The sequence below is a fragment of the Plecotus auritus genome (genome assembly GCF_963455305.1).
Source record: "Plecotus auritus genome assembly, chromosome: 4".
Classification (NCBI taxonomy): Eukaryota; Metazoa; Chordata; class Mammalia; order Chiroptera; family Vespertilionidae; genus Plecotus; species Plecotus auritus.
Window position 1 is genome coordinate 158,363,342 of NC_137775.1, and position 21,113 is coordinate 158,384,454.

The 21,113-nt window shown below is 39.7% G+C and overlaps 1 protein-coding gene across 1 annotated transcript in view; it reads right to left on the reverse strand.

The window, feature by feature from the left end:
- The window catches only part of SEMA3D (semaphorin 3D), a 198,202-nt gene extending 192,181 nt beyond the window's left edge, over nucleotides 1-6,021 (reverse strand). The window contains exon 1 of the mRNA XM_080667041.1: nucleotides 5,653-6,021. The gene's annotated coding sequence lies outside the window, so the exon portion shown is untranslated. The remainder of the gene's footprint in view (nucleotides 1-5,652) is intronic.
- Between the last annotated feature and the right edge of the window lie 15,092 nt (nucleotides 6,022-21,113).

Here is a 21,113-nt window from a genome sequence, read left to right on the forward strand (position 1 = left end):
AGAATAATCACTTCAGATATGAAGAGAAAATATTTATCTAAAAGCACCACCAACAAATACCAACATCCCAGAATGCCTGAATTTCACCAATAAGGACTGATCTTTATAATAAAGATTAAAAAAAAAAAAAAAAAGGAGTGGTGTATACATTCATCAAAGAAAAACCAGATTATTTAGACATAATTTGAAATTATTACATCATTAGGCATGGGCCCAGCTCTCAATATAAGATGTGAAAAAAAGATTTCCATTGGCCTATTTAAGCAAATTAGGAGGGTACTTATTTTTCTGGACATTGTTTTTAAGCAGTGATAATAAATGTACCTATTATTAGATATGGGTCATACAGGCTCATTTATGGAATAAATATGGCATCATAATTCTTAAAAGCTGTTTAAGATATGTAAGATATTGGTTAAGTAGAAAACCTAGTCAAGTGAATAATTAATATAGGAAAAATAAATTGAACATTTATCTGATGGTAGATTAATAATGTAATCTTTATATACCTATACCATGTTGCTTATTTTCCAAGAAAGAAATAGTATTGTATTTCTCTTAAGATGCTCAGTAATTTAGACTTTTTTGCTTATTTGATTGATTTTGTTCTCAGTAGTAATAGTCCCAGTTAATGATGCTTAATTCTATTTAATTAGAAAAATATAGCAAATACTCCGTTTTCCTGTGATTTGCTAGTAAAACTCACTAAGAGGACACACTATTAACCAACAGTTTTAATATGTTGAAGTTATGTTAACTGCCCTATTGAAAAACCAAGGGACATAAAGTAAGTCCTAATGTCTGAAGCAGAAGACACCACATCTTTAAGGGGATGACAGATTCAAATTCAGAAAGACAAAGACAATTCTACGAACTTTGGTCACTTAATTCTCAGTTTGTTTTATACATTTCTATGGAAGGGTAGTATTTATAGATTACTGAACTTTTCAAAAAAAATGAACAAACTGTCTAAATTTACCAGTGGAAGATTAGCAAGCTGGTTAATGATATCCTGATTCATGACTTTAGAAATTATTAAATATTATTAACATAGAGATAAAGGGTCAAATATTGAGGAAGATAGACTGAAAGTCATCAAATAATTTCAAATCTAAGTATGAACAGTACACTTCATGATATATTGCAGCTTTTTATAGCACTTAACTATCAGTTTTTTAATAATTTGTATTTATACGTGTCTAATAATTTAAGTATAACTCATTATTACTTAAGTTTTGTAATAATTTAAAAGGTGTTGCATTGCTTATCAGCATGTTTCAGTTTATAAAGAATTTTGCTTTAGCTATATCCTCCCTTCTAATTATTATTTGGGTAGGTGTTATTTAGTTAAGGTTAACAAACATGGACATTGATGATACAGATTCTCATTTGTCAACTCGGTACTTGAAAAATACAAGAAATTAAAAATAAAATAACATTTTACAGAATGTTAAAAATACTCAGCATCACACCACTTTTCTCTGTGAAAGGGTAAAACTCAGATATAATAGAAAATTATCCTTCCTAAAATCTTAGAGAAAGTAAAATATAACACCAAAGATCTTTAATCTGATTTTCTATAGGCAATAGATTCAAAATCATTCCATTAACTGCTTATATTATTAGATGTCAATGTATGTTAGGTATCTAGAATATATTTAGCACTCTAATAACCTGAAAATATAAAAAGTTAAAGAAGACAAATTTCTTCCTTCAAGGTTCTTATGATCTAATGAGGGATCATAAACAACAATAAGAGTAAAAAAAAAAAAAAAAAGATTGAAAAATTAGAATATTAGCTTGACAGGCATAATGAAGATATAAAAATAAAAAGGGATTTCGGACAAGGTTTCCTGGAGTAAGGTAGTATTTTTTTAACCTAGTTTATGATGTGAAAAATAATGTGATTAACAAATTTTGCCCATGATCAATCATTATTATTACTGTTATTACTGTTTATTTTACAAATGTTAATATTTATTTTCTCTTTCAAGGAATATGTTATTGAGTGTTGAAATATTTGTTATTTCACTTGAGTAATCTATATAAATCCATGTACTTATGGAAAGAATAATAATTTTCAAAATAGAGCAATGGTTACTCTTATTTATGAAATAAATCATTCATTAATTGGCAAGAATGCTTCCCAAGGAACATGTGTCATCAAAACATTATAATTCCCATACAGAACAGTAAAATTCAGTCACATTTTTCCCACAAAATAATGAAGCTATAACAATCTGAAGATATACTAATATTCATTCAACCAGCACCAATCGGAATGTTTTCCCTTGCGACTACGGAGTTGATATTCCAACTGCTTCATAAAAATGTAGGTGACAACCTAGTAAGTTTGTACAAGCAGTACACAAACACCAGTCTGCAGAAATACCTGCCAGTTCCAGAGCCATCTTCAGGGACTCTTTAAGGTCTGTGATAACCTTTTGATAGTTACCAAATATCCATGTAATGGAATAAGAATATATTATGAAGAATAAGAAAAGGCACCAGGAAACTTCCTATCTTAATTTAACTCCAACCCAAAACAATATATTTTTTAGTATTCAGAATAATTCAGCTCAATGACTCAAGTTTAAACATGTAGTTGATTTGTTAGCCTGTCATTGTAAACACTGCATGTACTTCCTCTGCCTTTGTAATTGCTTATATTCTAGACCTTCCCTGCTACCAAAAATAATTCCCACTTCCACCCTTACCCACACATAAAAGAAATAGATTAAAATTTCAGTTTATCTTTGTACATTTTCCCATGCAAAAACATAATGCAAATTCATCAACTAAGACGTAACTATAAAGGCAATTCTGTAAGAAGGCAAAAGAAAAGCCACATAATTATTTCTCTACCTTTTACTTTTAGTTTCTGCTGTGCTGATTATAGTTCTCTGATAATTCCAAAACATTTTGCATTGCTAGACATTTTCCCTTAACCTCTCTCTCTCTCAGAAAGTCAGCAGGAAGGTAACAGAAGTCAAATCATCACTTCTCCCAAGTGAATTGGCAACAGATTCTTAACAAAGTTGAACCAGTGGTGCTGAAATATGAAGCAAGGTTTTAGATATTCAGGTCATGAAGGCAATAAGAAGACTAAGGAAAACTTCATTAATCTCAGAAATTTTTTCAACAGGGGCAAGGGTTACTATTTGACAAAATATGTATATTTTTAATTTATTCTTTGCTAACATTATTAAAGCCACTAATAATTCATATAAGCTACAATAAGATCTGGATAAATATAGATTATTAATATCAGGTACATATGATTCTCAGCCTGTAGACTTGATGTGGCCTCTACACATTCTCAACCATGGATTCCATTACTTGAATGTTCTTTCCTTACAAATTATAATACAGATATGCAGAGGCAAACTGATCTTAGAAAGGCTCTTCCTTTAAGTAGGGTTATGGGATGATGCCTGAAGGTGACCCACATCCAGGTAAAACAATTCAAGCTTCAGCTCAGCCCCTCAGCTTATATTTGGACACATCAGTTAACACCTTTATATCTCATTATTCTTATTTCTAAAATGAGAATAGCTGCTTTGTCTAGTCCCCTAACCTTCAACACCATTTTTTGAGAATTATGATTCTTTAAGATTCAAAAAGCCAAAATGGGACACCCCACATTTTTAACCCCGTGTCTCTACTTTTCATCTTTAAAAAAAAAAGACATTTTCTGTAGTATTGGTAGTAATAATAATCGTGATAATGTACAAAGCACCTGGGATGCCATGTGTTTGATAAATGTCCCTTTGCTTCTCCACTAATTTTCCATTTCATAAATTGGCAAATTCCATTTGCAATGTTGCCAGTTCAGATCAGAACCGTTTTATTGTCTCTCCGTTACCTCTTGACCCTATTCTTATCTCTTCCCACATCACCTTCCGGTATTTCCTGGCCTTTCTCTTCCAAGGACCAAGGTCTTTTCTCATCTCCCTGACCTGGACCATCACTTTGCAGTCTGTCAGCGATGGCTCCTCTGGCCAGCTTTAGCTGCTGGGATGAACCTCAAGGATTCCAAGGCTGGACACAGTTAAAGCAACTCCCTCCTGGGGCTGCTGCCTTCCAAACCCTGCCCTTCCTACTCATCCTCCTTGCTGTCTGGCCTAGGAGCCACGAGAGAAGCAAGGCATCATTGGAGTGATGACATGTGGCTCTCTCCCTTCCCCACCCTTCACATTTTTCTTTCCACGTGCAGAACCCGGAAGGCTATGACCGCTCTTGTCCTGGCGGTTGCCAAGGTTACACAATAGCAGTACCAGACCCAGGAAGTTCCCATCTCCTCTGCCTCCCCGACACCCCCCTGAAACACACACACACACACACACACACACACACACACACACACACACACACAAGAGGAGAACCCTTTTGCTAAACTGGAGACTTTAAATCCCTCCTCTCCTGCTCTCTTCTTGTGCTTGTGCAAAGAGCAGTGAGTAGCTAAGAAAAATGGGCGGGGTTTGCTGGAGAAAGAGGAGTCCTCCTAGGGACACTTGCTTTTATTTATGGGCCTAAGTGGCGGAAAGTTCACCCATTCAACTCCGATCTCTGTAACAGGAGATTCGGGGTCTCGGTGGCCTCAGCTGTTGGGGTGCAGCTCCTGTCCAGTCCCCTAGACTCCAGCCTACCGGCAAGAGCTGGGCGCCTCCTCCTCCTACCAGGTCCCCTCCGCGCGCTGGGACCCAAGCTGAGCATTCAGCGCGCGAGGTTGAACAGAAGTCAAGAATGAGGGAGAATCGGCCAGTGTTGGAAATGGCCCGGCGCTGCCAGGGCGGCCCGTTAAAGCGTCACCTCGGGGCGGGCGGGGGGGGAACACCCGGAGGAGAGGGGATATTTCGCTGGGTTCCATTCCCAGCCGGAGTCAGCTCCGGAGGGTTACCCAGGGCTGTCGCGCTCCAGCAAAGTGCGTTCCCGGCAACCCCGTTTCCCGGACAGCCAGCTCTGTGGCTGGGCTCTGACTCCAATTTCCCCCTCGGGGTCCCGAAGGGTGCAGGCTTCCTTCCGACGGAGCATCGCGATTCAGTCGCAGGGGAAAAGGCATCTTCATCCCTCCCCAAAAGCACCACAACAAAAACAATCACCGCGGTCTCCCATCCCCTCCCCCAGCCCCATGGGAAAAGGAGGGAGCGAGGCTCACATGCCCGCGGTCAAGTCCTCCCCAGACGGTCCGCACCAAGGCGTCTCCAAAAGAACCTGCCGCCGGTGGAAGCCACCGGGCACGTTCCAACGCGCTCTCGGCCCGGGATGGGGCGAGGGAGCCAGGGAGAAGGCGCGAAGTTTCTGGGCGCATCTGGAGAGGAAAACTTTGCCGGGTGCTGGCCGCCGCCGATGTAAGCTCTGGACGAGGAGGCTGTGCCACGGCGGCGGGGAGATGGGACGCGCCCCGCTGCCACGCTGTCCCCGGCGCCGCGCAGCACAGCGCACCGACTCGCCGTCCGTCCGTTCCCCGCGCACCCGCTCCCTGTCAGCTCCGAGCGCTTTTTCTGTCCCTGGACAGTTCCTCCTCTCCTGGCCACCCGCATCCTCACTTCGGACCCACAGCCACCCCCAAATAAAGTCACCCCTGTTTAACTCCGCGATCCCTGGCGAGCCCTCCCATTAGAGTAGCAGGTGACCCGAAACCGGCCTTACCTGCCGCGAACGCCTCTAGCCCTCTCTCTTCGGCCGATGTCCCTCCAGGGACAGAGGGAAGGGATGCGGCTGTGGGCGTGGGAGGCGCGACCCGGGCCGGCGCGAGCTCCTCGGAGCGGCTGCCCTGGCTGAGCCGCGGAGCCGCGGGCGGCCCTGGCGGAGCGCGGAGGCTGCGGCCGCAGAGGACCGGCCGGGAGGCAGGGGGCGCTGCTGGCCCCGAGCAACGCGCCGGCACCGGCCTAGAGCCAGGCACCAGCTGGGACTTGGGGAGGCTAGGGTGGCGAGGAAAGGCACGCTCCGAGCGGGAGGACGGCTTTTAAGTTTGTGGTGTGACCGCAGCAGCTGTCCTGGGAGAGACTCAGTCTTTCTAAAAAGGGGATGCTCAGTCGCCGGGGATTACCTCTCCCCTTCCGATCTCCTCCCCCAGCCCTCGGCCCCCCCTCTCGGCGCACGCCAGTCCTCCCCAGCAGCAGAAGTCCATCCCTGTCTGCACGCAGGCTGTCAGCAGCGCGTAGTCAATGGAGCTCTGGCCTCGCTGAGAGGTGTTTTTCAGGACCGGCCACTCTGTAAAGCAACCTGACATCCGGAGCCCGCGCTCCGGCCTGACTTATTCTATACCATAAAGTCTCTAAGGACCTCCTGAGGAAGAAATAGTTCAGCGGTTGCCCTTTAAATTCTAAGCCTCACCAAGAGTACCTGTGTTCCAGTATGTAACACCTGGCCCACTGCCACTGGCCTTGAAAGAGCAGGCGGGGGGATGAGCCACAGAGATCAACCCCCCATCCAGGGGCTGGCATCCAGGAAAGACCAAGATGAAACCAACACCAAGATGTAGGTCTTCTTCCCCTTCACCTCATACCAGGCCAACAGAGATGCGTCACCTATTCCTGTTTCAGGAGGTTTCCTTTGTAGATTTGTACAGACCTTCGTCATGAAACAGGAAAGTTGGAAGTATAGGGGGACAAGGGGTGGGCTCACAGTTTCAGGAGTCTGGAACTTACACGATTTGGAGGTGGGAGCCATTTTAAGAAAAAGGATGCAGAAATAGTTTAATCCTGCAAATTGTGCAATAACATATGACCGTGTTCCTCTTCGGGCTGCCCTCGGGGATATGGAAAGGGCCTGTGTAAGTGATGAGTCCTCAAGCCTGGGCCTTGCTAACTGCATTGTGAATCCTTCTGTGATTAGAGCTAGGTCTATTGTCACATACCTTGCACTTATTAGTCCCAACATAAAGCTGACTTGGGGTAGAGCTGGGGGGGGGGGCGGCGGGGAGGGAGAGAGACAACAACAACCATGGGATCCTGCCTTTGTCAGTTTGATTTAAGAGCACAGCTTGTATGGGCCCCAAGCTCCCTTGGCAGTGACAAGGGGTGTTCTGGTTTGGGGGTAGTGAGCAGACAATGGCAACAATGGAAGAACTGAAAAGGGGGAGGAGACTCTTCATTCAACCTCCCTTCAGTGGCAGAGAGCTTTGGGCCACAGAAACACAAGGGGTCACTTTAAGTTACAGATGGTTGGTGGCTGAGCCAGGCTTCGAAGGGACTCAAGTTGCCTAACTCTGACCAAGGTTCTTTCCTGTGTCTCATGCTGCCCCATGTCTATAACCTTGGTTTTGACTATCAACCAGCCAACTCCATAATATCCCTCGTTGCATACAGGAGAAGTGAAGTTTCTATAGACTTTCAATCTATAGCAACGTTTGTTCTGAATGCTTTACATTCAAAGTTATGCCACTCATTTTGGTGTGTTTGTTGCCTTTTCTATATTTTTATATTTTTTATAAACGCCTTTGCCCCTGGATTGAAATTTCAAGTTCATGGTGAGGACAAAGTATCTCCTTTGTCTCTCATAGCATTGCTTAGGGTTTTGCACATGGTGGGTTCATACCTTGTTGTTTTTATTTTTCAGAAAGCTCTATTTTTAAATTTTCTAATATATGTGTCAACTTATTGGCCCGAAAATCATATTTAACTAGAAGTGTGGTTAACTCTGGATTTCCCCTCTTCCCCTCCTGTCTAAATTCTAGCTTAATATACTCAAACCAAATGATATCTCCCTTTTGCTACTATTTTAACCTTTTTCACAAAGCCCCTACAAAATTAATTACTCCCTCCTGTTTTCCCAAAGCGCTTTGATTTCACTACTATTATAAGCCCTTTTTGTATTATATCATATAGTCATGCATCTGTCTGCATCTCATACAAGAGCATGGGATATTGTGTGTCTTTGTTTTCCCTGCCCCTAAAACATTGCCATGAATTTGTATTGAACTGGTTTAGCTTGAAGTACCCTGACTTCACATTTAGACTGTCTTTCCTTAGGCATCCGGAACACACCATGAGAAGAAAACATCTGGAAACTGCATTCTGTGCTTCCCATCCTTTTAATTACTCTGGGCACGCAGCAGGCAGAATGCACGGCATAGCCCAGTTGTGATGAATGGCCTCAGCTGTGGCCATGGCTTTGCAATCCTCAGGGTACTTCTTGAATACAGGGAGTGTCTTGAATACAATAGGTGTTAAGAAGTATGTGAGGATTAAATGAGTTAATGAAAACAGTGGATATGATGGTGAAAATCAGTCACTGAATTTATTTCTGCTTTTGTATTACCTATCCTGGATCCCACCAGCATTTAAGATTGTCACCAAAAGCATTTGGTAATCTCTTCTGTAGAGCTAATATCCTATCTGAGTCTTTGCAATAACATCCAGTGAGAAAAGTCTGTTTTAAAGTAAATTTTGTTAAAATGTAAAGTATGTCATACAGTTTAGTTTATCTCCAAGGTTGACTATTCAAGATTCAACAAGTGACCCTTAATTATATTGAAAGAGGTATGTATATCATCAGGACTACTTAATGCTGCTATGATGTTTGAAGGGTGGGGGGAAAAAGGCAAGAAAGAAAGGAAAGGAAAAATAAATCAAAGTACTTTCTAGGTGCTTGGAATAATTGTTGAAGAAGTAAACTTGTTTTGAGGGTCCAGGCTTCCTCTGTGACATACCACCTCTCACCCATCTCCTTTAGGACTCACAGATAGAATAGGAACAAGTTATTCTTACTGTATGGTAATAGATATGTGGTAGATAAGGTGAAATACACAATTTCTCAAAGCATCCCATTTTAATACTGAAGGAAGCCAAATAATAAAGTTTGAATTGTAGAATTTCAAAAATCAATCTAGCCCTACCCGGTTTGGCTCAGTGGATAGAGTGTCAGCCCGAGGATTGAAGGGTTTGAATCTGGTCAAGGGCATGTAACTCAGTTGCAGGCTCTATCCCTAGCCCTAGTTGGGGTACATGCGGGAAGCAACCAATTAATTTGTCTCTCTCACATTGATGTTTCTCTCTCTCGGGCTCTCCGGCTCAATTCCACTCTCTCTAAAAATCAATGGAAAAATATCCTCAGGTGAGGATTAACAAAACAAACAAGCAAACAAACAAAAAGAATCAATCTATGTTGGGAGTTAGAGGGGAAGGCAGCAGGGATAGGTAAGAGTAGAATGGGTAGAATGGGTATATTCTAGGCTTCTTTAATTCCACATATAGCTACCTCTGCCCTGCAAACAGAAGAAAGATAATTACTGGGTCCAGAATTTAACTCTAGCAAAATCTCAGAGGGTTTGGCTGTACTTTCCACAGAAGGTACTAGCCTGTAGTTCTCTTTCAACAGAATCTGCAGTCCAAATTCTCTCTGTACAGACTTCTATTCACAAAACAAATGGAAATTTGGTGTATTTAAAGGGGAAAAAATGGGTCAGTAAAAGGGATTGCAAAGTCCGATGCACACACATAAGGAAATGGAGCTAAAAACCAAAGCCATTTAGTGTTCCCATCTGTAAAATTAGTCATACCTTGGTCATATATAAAACCTCCCTGCCTTATAATAAATACCCTTTATGAATGTGTTCCCACATATTAACATATCAATAGTGACAGATAAATGTTATACTCATATGAGAAAACTGAGATATATGTTACTTTATGTCTAATTGGAACAAGTGATGGCATGAGGTAAAAGCAACTTACCTAATCTTTTATCAGGCATTTCCCCCTTAGAAACAAGGTATTTTTTCCATCTGTTTCATTTGATCATGGCAATCCTCTCATCACTGGATCATTAGGTAGTTACATATTAAGATCATTAGATCATTTTTAGTGATGAAATAACACATCTGACTTTTGTTTTTATTTCAATATTAATTACATGTATATAGAACTCTCAGAAGTAAATGTATCTCTGTTTCTTATCATCAGATAAAGACAGAAAATAGTTTATGGCTAGTTAAGTGAAATGTAAAACTGTCAGAACTTTACTTAATATCTTTGAGTTTTAAACTTTTATAACATCATAAATAATCATAAACATTCAGAACTAGGAGAAGCCTCTGCACCTTCTAGCCCTCATGTTATATGTAAGGACACCAAGGCCAAGAAGATGATCACCCAGCTCCATCTGACTCCTGCCTCAATGTACTCCATAATGCAGCACCCAACTATAGAACCTTTTCTTGGGGAAAAGAAAAAAAAAATCAGCTATTTTTCTAAACCTTTCCAAGCCAGAATCTTAAGGTTATATTTACTTAGCTGGGTTGGGGTGTGGTGAATAATTAAATTCAGCAGGAATGCACTTCAAAATAAAAATAAAAACATAACCCAACCCCTCTGGCCCAAGTCCTGAGACCTCAGAAAAGAAAACCTCCTTGTCTATGAACATTCACTTGAGGTTGGAAAGGCTTTCTGTTCCTGATATAAGAGTCCACATAGCTATTGCAGAATGGGGAGTTTAAAATTAAATAAATGGCTCTTTAAAAAAAAAAAAAAAACGTTCTTATATCAATAAACAATCCCCCCAAGGAAGTACTTTAAGGAAAAACAAACAACTTTCCTATGCATCATATAGGAAAAAAAAATATCATTTTTAAGTTTGCTTTTCTTAATACCACATACCAAAAGCACTCCACCCTGAGAGCACACTTTAGATACAGTGGATTCTTCTAAGAAAATGGGGGAGGGGGGGATTCCTGTGATACAAATGGATGCAAACCTTATTTGTATAAGGGTGATGAAACCAAGAAAAATACTATGCCCTCTTGTGGCTTATTTGTTCTAGTTCACAACTAATCAACAGTACTCTATTATTTCCTGAAACTCAAACATACCTATATTCCAAGTGGAATTCAACTATTCCTTTGTGTAGTTAACTGGAGAGAGCAGGTCCCGCAGACAGCAGGAAGGCATTCCAAGACCTCTCCTTTGTTCAAGGTCATAAGCAGCTGCTTAGCCACAGTGAAATCAGTATCCCTGAAAACAGGGGGAGATTATCCAAAATACCCCACAGATTCTTACAGATACATAAAAATACCTTCCAAAGAAATGCATTAGATAGAATTTCTTTTCTAAATAGTGAGGTTTGTTTTGGAGAGACCTAAACCATCCGTTTCCACAAATAGGAGAAAATTCATGATTTCCTTTCCTACTGTATTTGTATCTCTACTATTTCTTTAACTGTGGGTGATGCTTATTTTTCCATTAATATATATGTAATAAAGCAGTTAAGGGAATATTGGTTTTCATACTGTGCATATTTTTCTCTTCTTTCCCTCTACTTTACTCGAAATGAGGATATAATAAATATATTAGATTCTATGATTTGCAGATATAATTAACTTTATGATACCACAAAAACATGACCATGTTTTCCTGAAACAGCGAAGTGGCGATGAGATGGGTTCAGTAGACAATGACCTCTGCTGATCATGAGAAAGATGTTCAGGTAACTGTGATTTCAATAACTTAGTAACTAAGTGAATGTCAAAGCTTTAAAACAGGCAAGTTTTGCTAAATCTGTCCAAACCTATTATATTAATAATTTATTATGAATGAAATTATTATTCTTCCATATACAAAGCAGCTTAAAGTTCAGTGACCTAAGTCATATATTTTTCATTTGATTGGATCTTCTTGCGCATTAAGAGGGCCAATGTGCATTTCCTAATCTGCACTTTTACTTTAGCAAGTTGCTGCTGAAATAGACCAAATTGTCTCCTACTTATCTGAAAAATATAAATACAATTTTTCAAAGTGCCCAATTCAATACAGGGAACCGTTGTTTTTTGAAGTTACAAGCTAAAATAGAACCTGTTTGAAATGACTCTTTTAAGTCAATCTAGGTCAATGATCATTCTCCCGGTGAAGCACAGATACACTTTCATTAGAATTATCATTTGCAGAGACCATTCATAAAACCATTCAAGATTTTTAATTTTATTTACTATAAATTAAGGGAATAATAATGAATCACTATACTATAATACTATCAACAAATTACATTCTCTTTTTACTTGATGTTTCAATAAAATTATCTTTCCCTAGGTCAAGCAAAGTTTTACTTCCCAAATTTTATTTATGTGTTTGCCAAGAGAGTAACCACATTAAATGTCTATGATAATGCATATATTTTAAAAATTATCTCTAACTTTACTATATTTAAAACTTCTAATTCAAGAATGGAGACAATTTTTAAAGATTAAAAACATGACCGCTTAAAAAGAATGTATTAAGAAATTAAATTAACATTTCACTAATTAAGAATAAAGACAAGTCATCCATAATCATGAAAGTCAGTATTGTAAGTATGATATTTTTGATGGCATGCCCAATGTTGAAATGGTGATCTTCCAATATGAGCTATGAAAACATTAGGCCTGGGGTGGGGGCAGGGTGGGCTAGAAGAGGTCAATGGGGGACAAAAGCTACATATGTAATACTTTCAATGATAAAGATTTTAAAAAAAGAAAAGATTATAAATGTATGATGTTAAAACAAAGATGTACTGGTTAGTGAATAGATAACCAAATAATTAAAATAAATTAGAAGTCACAATACAGACTTAAATAACATATCATAATTCACTTATGTAATGGAAATTTTGTTTTCTGGCCCCAAACTGGAGTGGACAATGAATGCCTTCTTTTCTAAAAGTTATTTTATGTAGCATTTGAAATACAAAAAAGTAACATACATACACACTAAAGTAGAACTCACACTCAAGAATATACCACCCAACTTAAAAATTAGAACATTTTGAGTATCTTTAAAGTTATTTTTTGGTTCCTCCTTGAATCTGCCCTTTTGCTTACCACATAGAAGTAAAAAATATCTTCAACTTAGTGCTTATTTTATCTCCCTTTTATCCCACCTATGTATATAGCCCTAAACAATATATTGCATGATGTGTTGTTATTAGTTTTATATAAATAGAATCATCTTTATTAAAATGATAATTTTCTGTGATTCTCTTATTCAGCCCTAAGATTAATTTTCCTATTGTGTATGCTGTTCTTTTGTTCACTTTGGTTGCTTTTAATCATTGTTATGCATTCTCATAATGGATGGCTAGTTGAGTGGTTTCCAATAGTTGTCTATTGCAAATAATGCTGCTTGAGCATGCTTGCATATGGCACCTTATTTTCCATTACTCAACTCAACATCTTTGTATAGGGAATGAGATGAAAAGATGTTAAATGGAACAACAAAAGAGAGATGGAGAGGGTATCTGAGAGAGTAACAGGAAAGAAAGAATGATACTCAGAGATTAGATACCACTGATGCTCCCAGGCTGGAAGTCTCTCGGCCCACCAGCTGCTCACTGCTGGGCATGCCGCTCCAGTGCATATTGGTTTATCAGGATGTGCTATCTTGACCAGGATTGGGCTGCTGAAAACTGTTATCTCAGCGATGCTGGAGTTAGAAATACCTTGACCCCATTACCTATCCACCTGCCACTACCAGGAACTACCGGAGCCTGCCTCATTCTTAGAGGCAGAAGCATTTCTGTTTCTCTTGCCTACTGACCTCCTGCAAATTTCCACTCTTTTTTGTTTGTTTGTTTTTTTGTTTTTGTTAATCCTCGCCCAAGGATATTTTCCCATTGATTTTCAGGGAGAGTGGAAGAGCTAGGGAAAGACAGGGAGAAACATCAATGTAAGAGAAACACATCAATTAGTTGCCTCCTGCAGGAGCCCCAACCCAGGCTCCAGCCAGGGAGGAGCCTGCAACCAAGGAATTAAACCCAGGACTCTTTGGACTGCAGGCCTACAGTATATCCACTGAGTCAAACTGGCCAGGGTCAAATTTCCACTATTGACTAAATCTATCCAATGGCTAGATGACAAAGCAGTACAAAAAAATGTAACTTTCGGATTCCCAGGCACAGACAGAGTATAGGAAACAGATGTGGGCTTTACAGAAAGCAGGTAAATAAGCAACACAAGCTCTCATTTCTACCTGAAAGCAGAACATTTCAATTAGTTGCTTTCAGGTAAACTCAGTAAATTAGTGATTTCTCAATCATCTAAAATTCTCTACATTTTTGTCATATGTTTTAAAGATATAAAGGGCATTTTAAAAATGACTAAACAGCCTGGTCTGTGTGGCTCCATGGTTTGGTCAACCTATGAACCAGGAGGACTTGGTTTGATTCCCTGTCAGGGCTCATGCCTGGGTTGCTGGCTCAATTCCCAGTAGGGGGCACACAGGAGGCAGCTGATCAATGATTCTCTCTCATCATTGATGTTTCTCTCTCTCTCTCTCTCTCTCCCTTCCTCTCTAAAATCAATAAAAATATATTAAAAATGACTAAACCTAACATTTTATTGTAGTTCAGAGGAGAAAAGATATAACCTAAGGTTGTGCACAGAGGTTATTAAGTATGTGGATAAACTACAGTTACGGTGGCTTTTGGACAAATTCCTGCAGGATCTGCAGCATATAAGCACCTGGGGGTTTGAGTGAAGAGGCTTCAGAGTGAGGCTCTTTCTGAGAAAACCATGGGAATGAAGTGCTGATGTGGGAATGTGGGCACTGTGTTAAGGGGGATATGAAAATAGAAATGAAGATCTATGAAAGTAAAAGGTGGGAAATGAAACTGGACAAGTAGATGTGCAAGATATCGTGGCAGATTTCGGTTTCCTACCTAAGAAGCTAGGACTGACCAAGAGAGATTAAACAAAACAAAACAGATAAACCCAACCTTGAACATTATAGAGATAGAAAGATATATTATTCACTTCAATAGCACATGTTAGAAGAGAGAGAAATTAGAAGCAACAAGTCCTTCTAAGAGATTGTTGCAATATTCCTGGGTAATAAAAATCTAAACTCCAGAAATGACCCATAGAATCAGAAATATCCAGGTATCAGAAACAGCTGAAAATTAAACATCCTATGTTAATAAGATTAAACAGAGAAAGTAGTTTTAAAAATAAATCCTTCTTTTTGTATAAAAAAATTCATAATGAAGAACACTTTTTAATACCTTTGTGCTTTAAAAAATATAAAGCCATAATGTGGCATTGACAGGGAAGAGACTTAGTAAACTAGAATAGACGATTACTTAATTGGCCTTTTCCACTTTAGTCATCTGAGGGCAGTGGCTTTTCCAGCTTGCCTAAAAAGTTAGAAAGTGACTCAGCATTACTCCACAGCACTTGAATGAATAGATATTTCAAAGAGCAGCTATTGATTTAATATGGTAAAAACAGGCTGTCGACCACATAAAAATAGCCTTCCGAAGTCATTCATTGATTTGGTTACACTTAGAAGTTAATTCTCCCTAGAAACAGCACCCAGAGCTAAGCCAGTACAATACAGCCTAGACGACTCTGGAATGCATTTGTATGGAGAAGGTATATTTGGTTCTTTCAATGTGGGATGATGAGAGGACTCCTAGTAGTGGTGGGTGCGAGTACTTGCTCCCTTCCATGTTGTTGATTGTTAATGTGATCAGGGAGAAGAGGCTTCTTGCATAGCGGTGAGGCTGAGAGGTGTCTGAGTGTCCTGAATAGAAGCTTTTGGCTGTAAGATCACTGGAACCAGCGTTAGTTTTCCAGTCTCTCTCAGTATTTTCTTCCTCTAGCCTTAGGGATTGACCCTCTTGCATCCTTTTTTCCTATCAACATTTCTGGTTTCATTCTGTCCCGATCCAGGAAGAACTCCAACACCCTGTAACTTGTTTCTCTTGGTACTCTTTAGACCCTAAAATAACTTCAAAGATATTTTGAAGTTTTCTAATGAATTGTAAGATCAGTAATCAGGGAAATTCAAACAAACAAAATATGTTTCAAATTTTTTTTCTTACCCATCTCTTTCACCTTCCTTACCCCTGTTCTCCTTTTCCTTCACTTAGCTAAAATCAATAATTTAAACTATCCTTTGAAGTTATTTTCCATTTCTTTCAGATTAAAACAAAAGTGATTAAACTCAAATACAATTTTTCTCTCCCTTTGCTTCTTTCCCTGAAATCATGGCATGGTGTGCATGTGGCCTCACAGGAGCAGGGAAGTTTCAAAGTCACGAAGCACGGCATCTTTGGCTTCTTCTGTCCTTGGGAACATTTCCCTTACCCATGAGGGTGATGCTTGCTTGCCCTTTGGCTTCTTCTGCAAAGTCCATGATTGTGGCAACTCGTGGTCTCTTCATTTCACCTGGCCCAGTAGCATTTTGTGACTGTCTCAGGCTTTCCTCAGCCCTTGCTGGTTCTAGAGAACACTCTTGAGATCTGCCTTCTGTGCCCATGTGGCCACAGCTCAAACCATCTTTGCTGCAGCAAACAATGCAGAACTCTTTGCTATGGCATCTTGACCTTCCTCTCAGTCTCTCCAGGCTCTTAGTTATGTCTCTTTAGCTTTAGGGTCTAAAGATTAAAGGGAGAAACTCAAATGCTCAAAATAATATCACCAGTTTGGGAGAAAATAGCCAAAAGATCATCTAGATGGCATTTCCTCACACAAATGTGGGTGAGTCTTAAATCTGGCCTAAGTTGGGGAGGGAAAGACTGTGTACAATATGGTTGTTGTTTGTTTGTTTTTTAATATATTTTTTATTGATTTCAGAGAGGAAGGGAGAGAAAGAGACAGATAGAGATATCAATAATGAGACAGAATCATTGATTGGCCACCTTCTGCATGCCCCACACTGGGGATCAAGCCTGCAACCTGGGCCTGTGCCCTGACTGGGAATCAAACCATGGCCTCCTGGTTCATAGGTCAATGCTCAACCATTGTGCCACACCAGCCTGTACAAAATTTTGTTAAAGTTTAGCTTTAGACTCACACTTGACTCAAACATGCTATTTGCCAAATACCTACTTTTCACACTTTATTTTGTTGTGTCAGGACTTTTGTAGGATCAATGATTCTATGATTAGTAGTTTGTCATCATGTCAAATAAATTCTGTTTCTGCTTTACTTCCTTACCAAGAGCTTTTTTGATCTCATAAAAGTAACAATATTTATAGTGTGGAAATAGAGTATCCTGTCTAATAAAAGAGAAACATGCAAATTGACCGCACCTCCGCTACACCCACCAGCCATGCCCACCAGCCAATCAGGAGCAAGTATGCAAATTAACCCAGCCAAGATGGCGGTTAATTTGCATATCCAGGCATGGAGCGAAGACTGAAGACAGCCTAGAAGGAAGCCAAGCTCTGCAAAAGGGAGCGAAGCTTTGGAGAAGTAAGCAAGCGGGGCAGCAGAGAAGGGAGGGAAGCAGGAGTGGCAGGGGAGAAGGGAGGGAAGCAGGCAGGGCGGGGGAGAAGGGAGGGAAGTAGGAGGGGCAGGGGAGAAGGCAGGGAAGCAGGCCCGGCCGCAGGAAGCCCTACTGCAGGAATCTTTCTGCAATGGGCCTCTAGTTTTTTATATAATTATCATGGATAATAGAACAGACACTACAAAGGTTATGATTAATTAAGAAATCACAATCTTAAAATGTTTTTTATGCTCTTTAATTATGTGTTTCAAAAGTGGTTCAAGTGATATGTGACAGAAATACTGGTCATAAGCAGAAAGAAAATGGGGTGTTTTCATCATCCTGCTTCAGCCAAACTCCATAAAAGAGGAGAGGTTTTATAACTGCCTTGGTATTTATTTATTCAAGATGTTCCAATAAGGTAGAATAGCAGCTCTCATGTTGAAAACGAAGTTTCAACAAATGTCTTAATACAGGACTTTTCAGATAAAATATATTTAATAACATTCAATGGTTGCTTGCAGAGAAAGTAGTTTGCCAAAACTAGCTGTAGAAGGAATCCAAATGATATTCTTTCAGAGTGCAAGTGTTTCTTATGTTGCCTGCTGTGAAGACTCTACTAATCATTCTTCTCCAGGGAAGATGTTGAAAATGGTGTATATTCAATGAAAGTGGAGATCCAGGCAGAAATTCAGAAATGTTATTTATTTTTATCTTGCATGCCAATTACATTGATCTGTTGTCACACATCTATATCCAAGGATTAAGAATATTTAAAGTGATTTTGTGAAGCATCGGAGACATGCAAATATAAATAAAAATATAAGTTAGGAAAATCATGTTAACTTTGTGAAAACATTCAGTAAATATTTTCTTTAATCATTAAAAAATATTTAATTTGTTTTGCCTCAACAAAATTTTATCTCGCCAAAACCGGTTTGGCTCAGTGGAAGAGCGTCAGCCTGCGGACTGAAAGGTCCCAGGTTCGATTCCGGTCAAGGGCATGTAACTTGGTTGCGGGCACATCCCCAGTAGGAGGTGTGCAAGAGGCAGCTGATCGATGTTTCTCTCTCATCGATGTTTCTGACTATCTATCACTCTTTCTTCCTCTCTGTAAAAAAAAAAAAAATCAATAAAATATTTAAAAAACAAAATTTTATCTGTATCAGTCTTTGAGTTCTGGAGCTAACAGGGAGATAGGTATTAATCTTGGTAGACCTATCTACTATAGAAAGAAAAATAGTTTAATAAATTAGTCATAGCATCACTGTCTACAATGTCCACTGATAGAGTTAGATGAAAATATCTTCTTTCTTTGACTTAATCTCAGGAGAGAGTGAGCATCTATCTTCCAAAATTTAAATTTCATTTATTTAAATAATATGCCAAATAAATCCTAATTTACTCAGATTCAATTTTCAAACTCGCACACACTAATCTATAAAAGAAAGTTTGGTAGCTATTAATTACAAAATATCATACACATTTTATTTACATAAATTGCATTTTCCAAGTAACTGCATCAATTGTAAAACGTTGCTTATTTTTTTTTCTTTTTATTGAATCTATTAGGGTGACACTGCTTAACAAAAGTATACATGTTTGCCCTAACCAGTTTAGCTCATTGGATAGAGCATTGGCCTGTGGACTGAAGGGTCCTAGGTTCGATTCAGGTCAAGGGCATGTACCTTGGTTGCGGGCACATCCCCAGTAGGGGGTGTGCAGGAGGCAGCTGATCGATGTTTCTCTCTCATCGATGTTTCTAACTCTCTATCCCTCTCCTTTCCTCTGTGTAAAAAATCAATAAAATATATTTTAAAAAATAGAATACAGGTTTTAGGTGTATAATTCTACAACACATCATCTGTACACTGTATGGTGTGTTCACCACCCCAAGTCCATCCATCACTATTCATTCCCCTTATACCTTTCTACATCTTTCTCCACCTCTCCTCCCCCAGCAATGTAAAAACAAGTTGAGACACTTCCTGACTTAATCATTGTATTCTGATTATCATAGCAACCAACTATTATATTTGAATAAAGAGGTAATATGCAAATTGTCTGGGACGCCGTAATGTCATGACTGCTCAGGAGGAGGCTGTGTGAGCAGGTGGGCGGGAGGAGACTGCGTGTGAGGTGAGGCAAGCCCGGATGCCGCAGCAGCTTGAGCAGGCCCGGAGCGGAGATGTGGGCCTGCCAGCCGCGATGTGCTGGCAGTCCCGCCTCTGCATGTGAGCTGCAGAGGAAACACCTTTTCTGACAGCTCATTGACTAAGCTCCCTGTACACCACTGGCAGTGTTCTCAGTAACTTGGGTAATAAGAATCCAAGAAGGTGATCTAGGGTTTTTCCACCTCACTCCTGGAGGAAAAACAAAGGTCTGCTGCTGGAGGGGCTAAGAAATGTCATATCCTGCCCTAACCGGTTTGGCTCAGTGGGTAGAGCTTTGGCCTGCAGACTGAAGGTCTGGGTTCAATTCTGATCAAGGGCATGTACCTAGGTTTCAGGCTTCTCCCAGGTCAGGGCTCATGCAAGAGGCAACCAATCGAAGTGTTCCTCTCACATTGATGTTTCTCTCTGTCTTTCCCTCTCTCTTCCATGCTCTCTAAAAGTCAATGGAAACATCCTCAGGTGATGATTAAAAAAAAAAAAAAGAAAGAAAGAAATGTCATATCCTATGAAAGACACATCTTGAAAATGCCTAAAGAAAGTTGTCATTTTTTCATGGTGAAGGGACTGGGGTCCATGTTGATGAAAACACCTTGGCGGCTGCAGCAGCCAGCAGTGGCAGCAGCAGTGGGGTGATGGGGGTGATGCCTTCCCCTGATCAGCCCGGTCGCCTCCCGCAGAGGGAGGCCAGACTGCAGCTTAGGCTCGCTCCCTCCGGGGAGTGGGCCTAATCTGTCAGTAGACATCCCCTAAGGGCTCCCAGACTGTAAGAGGGGGCAGGCTGGGCTGAGGGACCGCCCCCCAGTGCACAAACTTTGTGCATCGAGCTTCTAGTTATATGATATTGGTAATGTGCAATAGTGTAACGGCATGAATAAAGAAGCTATGGACAGTGCTAAGAAATAAGTGTATGTTAATGCCTAACTCTTAAAAATTAACTATTCAAGTTTTTTTGTAAAATAATTTTAAATAGTGGTTTTTTTTTTTCTTCTTACTTTCTAGGAGTTATTCTATGATGGTGAGATTTGGATTTGTCTCAGGTTAGACCTAATTTTCATTTTGCTACTTGGGCACTTAGCATTTTCCAAAATATAAATTTAGGATATTTTTTGTACAAAATTTTAAAACATTGGAGCAATATTGGTAACTTTGAGCCTGAAGGAGCAATATTGGTAACTTTGAGAAGATGATAAGCTTCCCTTACTGTGACCTACTTCATTAGGTCTCACCCTACACCACCAGAGGGAAATGTGAGGAAAGAGTGGTGATAAAGAAAGTAAGTAAGCCAAGGCACTTATAAGCTATATCCTTCTGTGACATACATTTGTATATAGCTTTAAACAGCAAAGAAAATCCACACATCATTATAAATATCCTAGATACGTTAATTGGAAGAGGGAAATTCTGTTTCAGACTTGGAGAGATTGGTAGCTTTGAGGAAAGACAAGTGTGAGATATGTGCCTATCCCAATTGAAAGTAGTCAAGGACAATTGTTTCTTTTATACCCCACTAGCCTTGTTGAACTCCATCATACTAATTTACACCCCTTTAGTCTTATTTAACCTCAGATCAACACTACGTATGGTTAACTTTTCAATTTAATAAGTAGTAATAACAAAATATATTGATCAAAATATAATACAGAATATTCAGCACATGAAATTGCTTTAATAGAACAAACTCAAAATATATCTACTGATATGATTGATGGAAAAACTGAATCTTTGAGAAGACCACTCATTTTTGTAGTATATAAAAGTG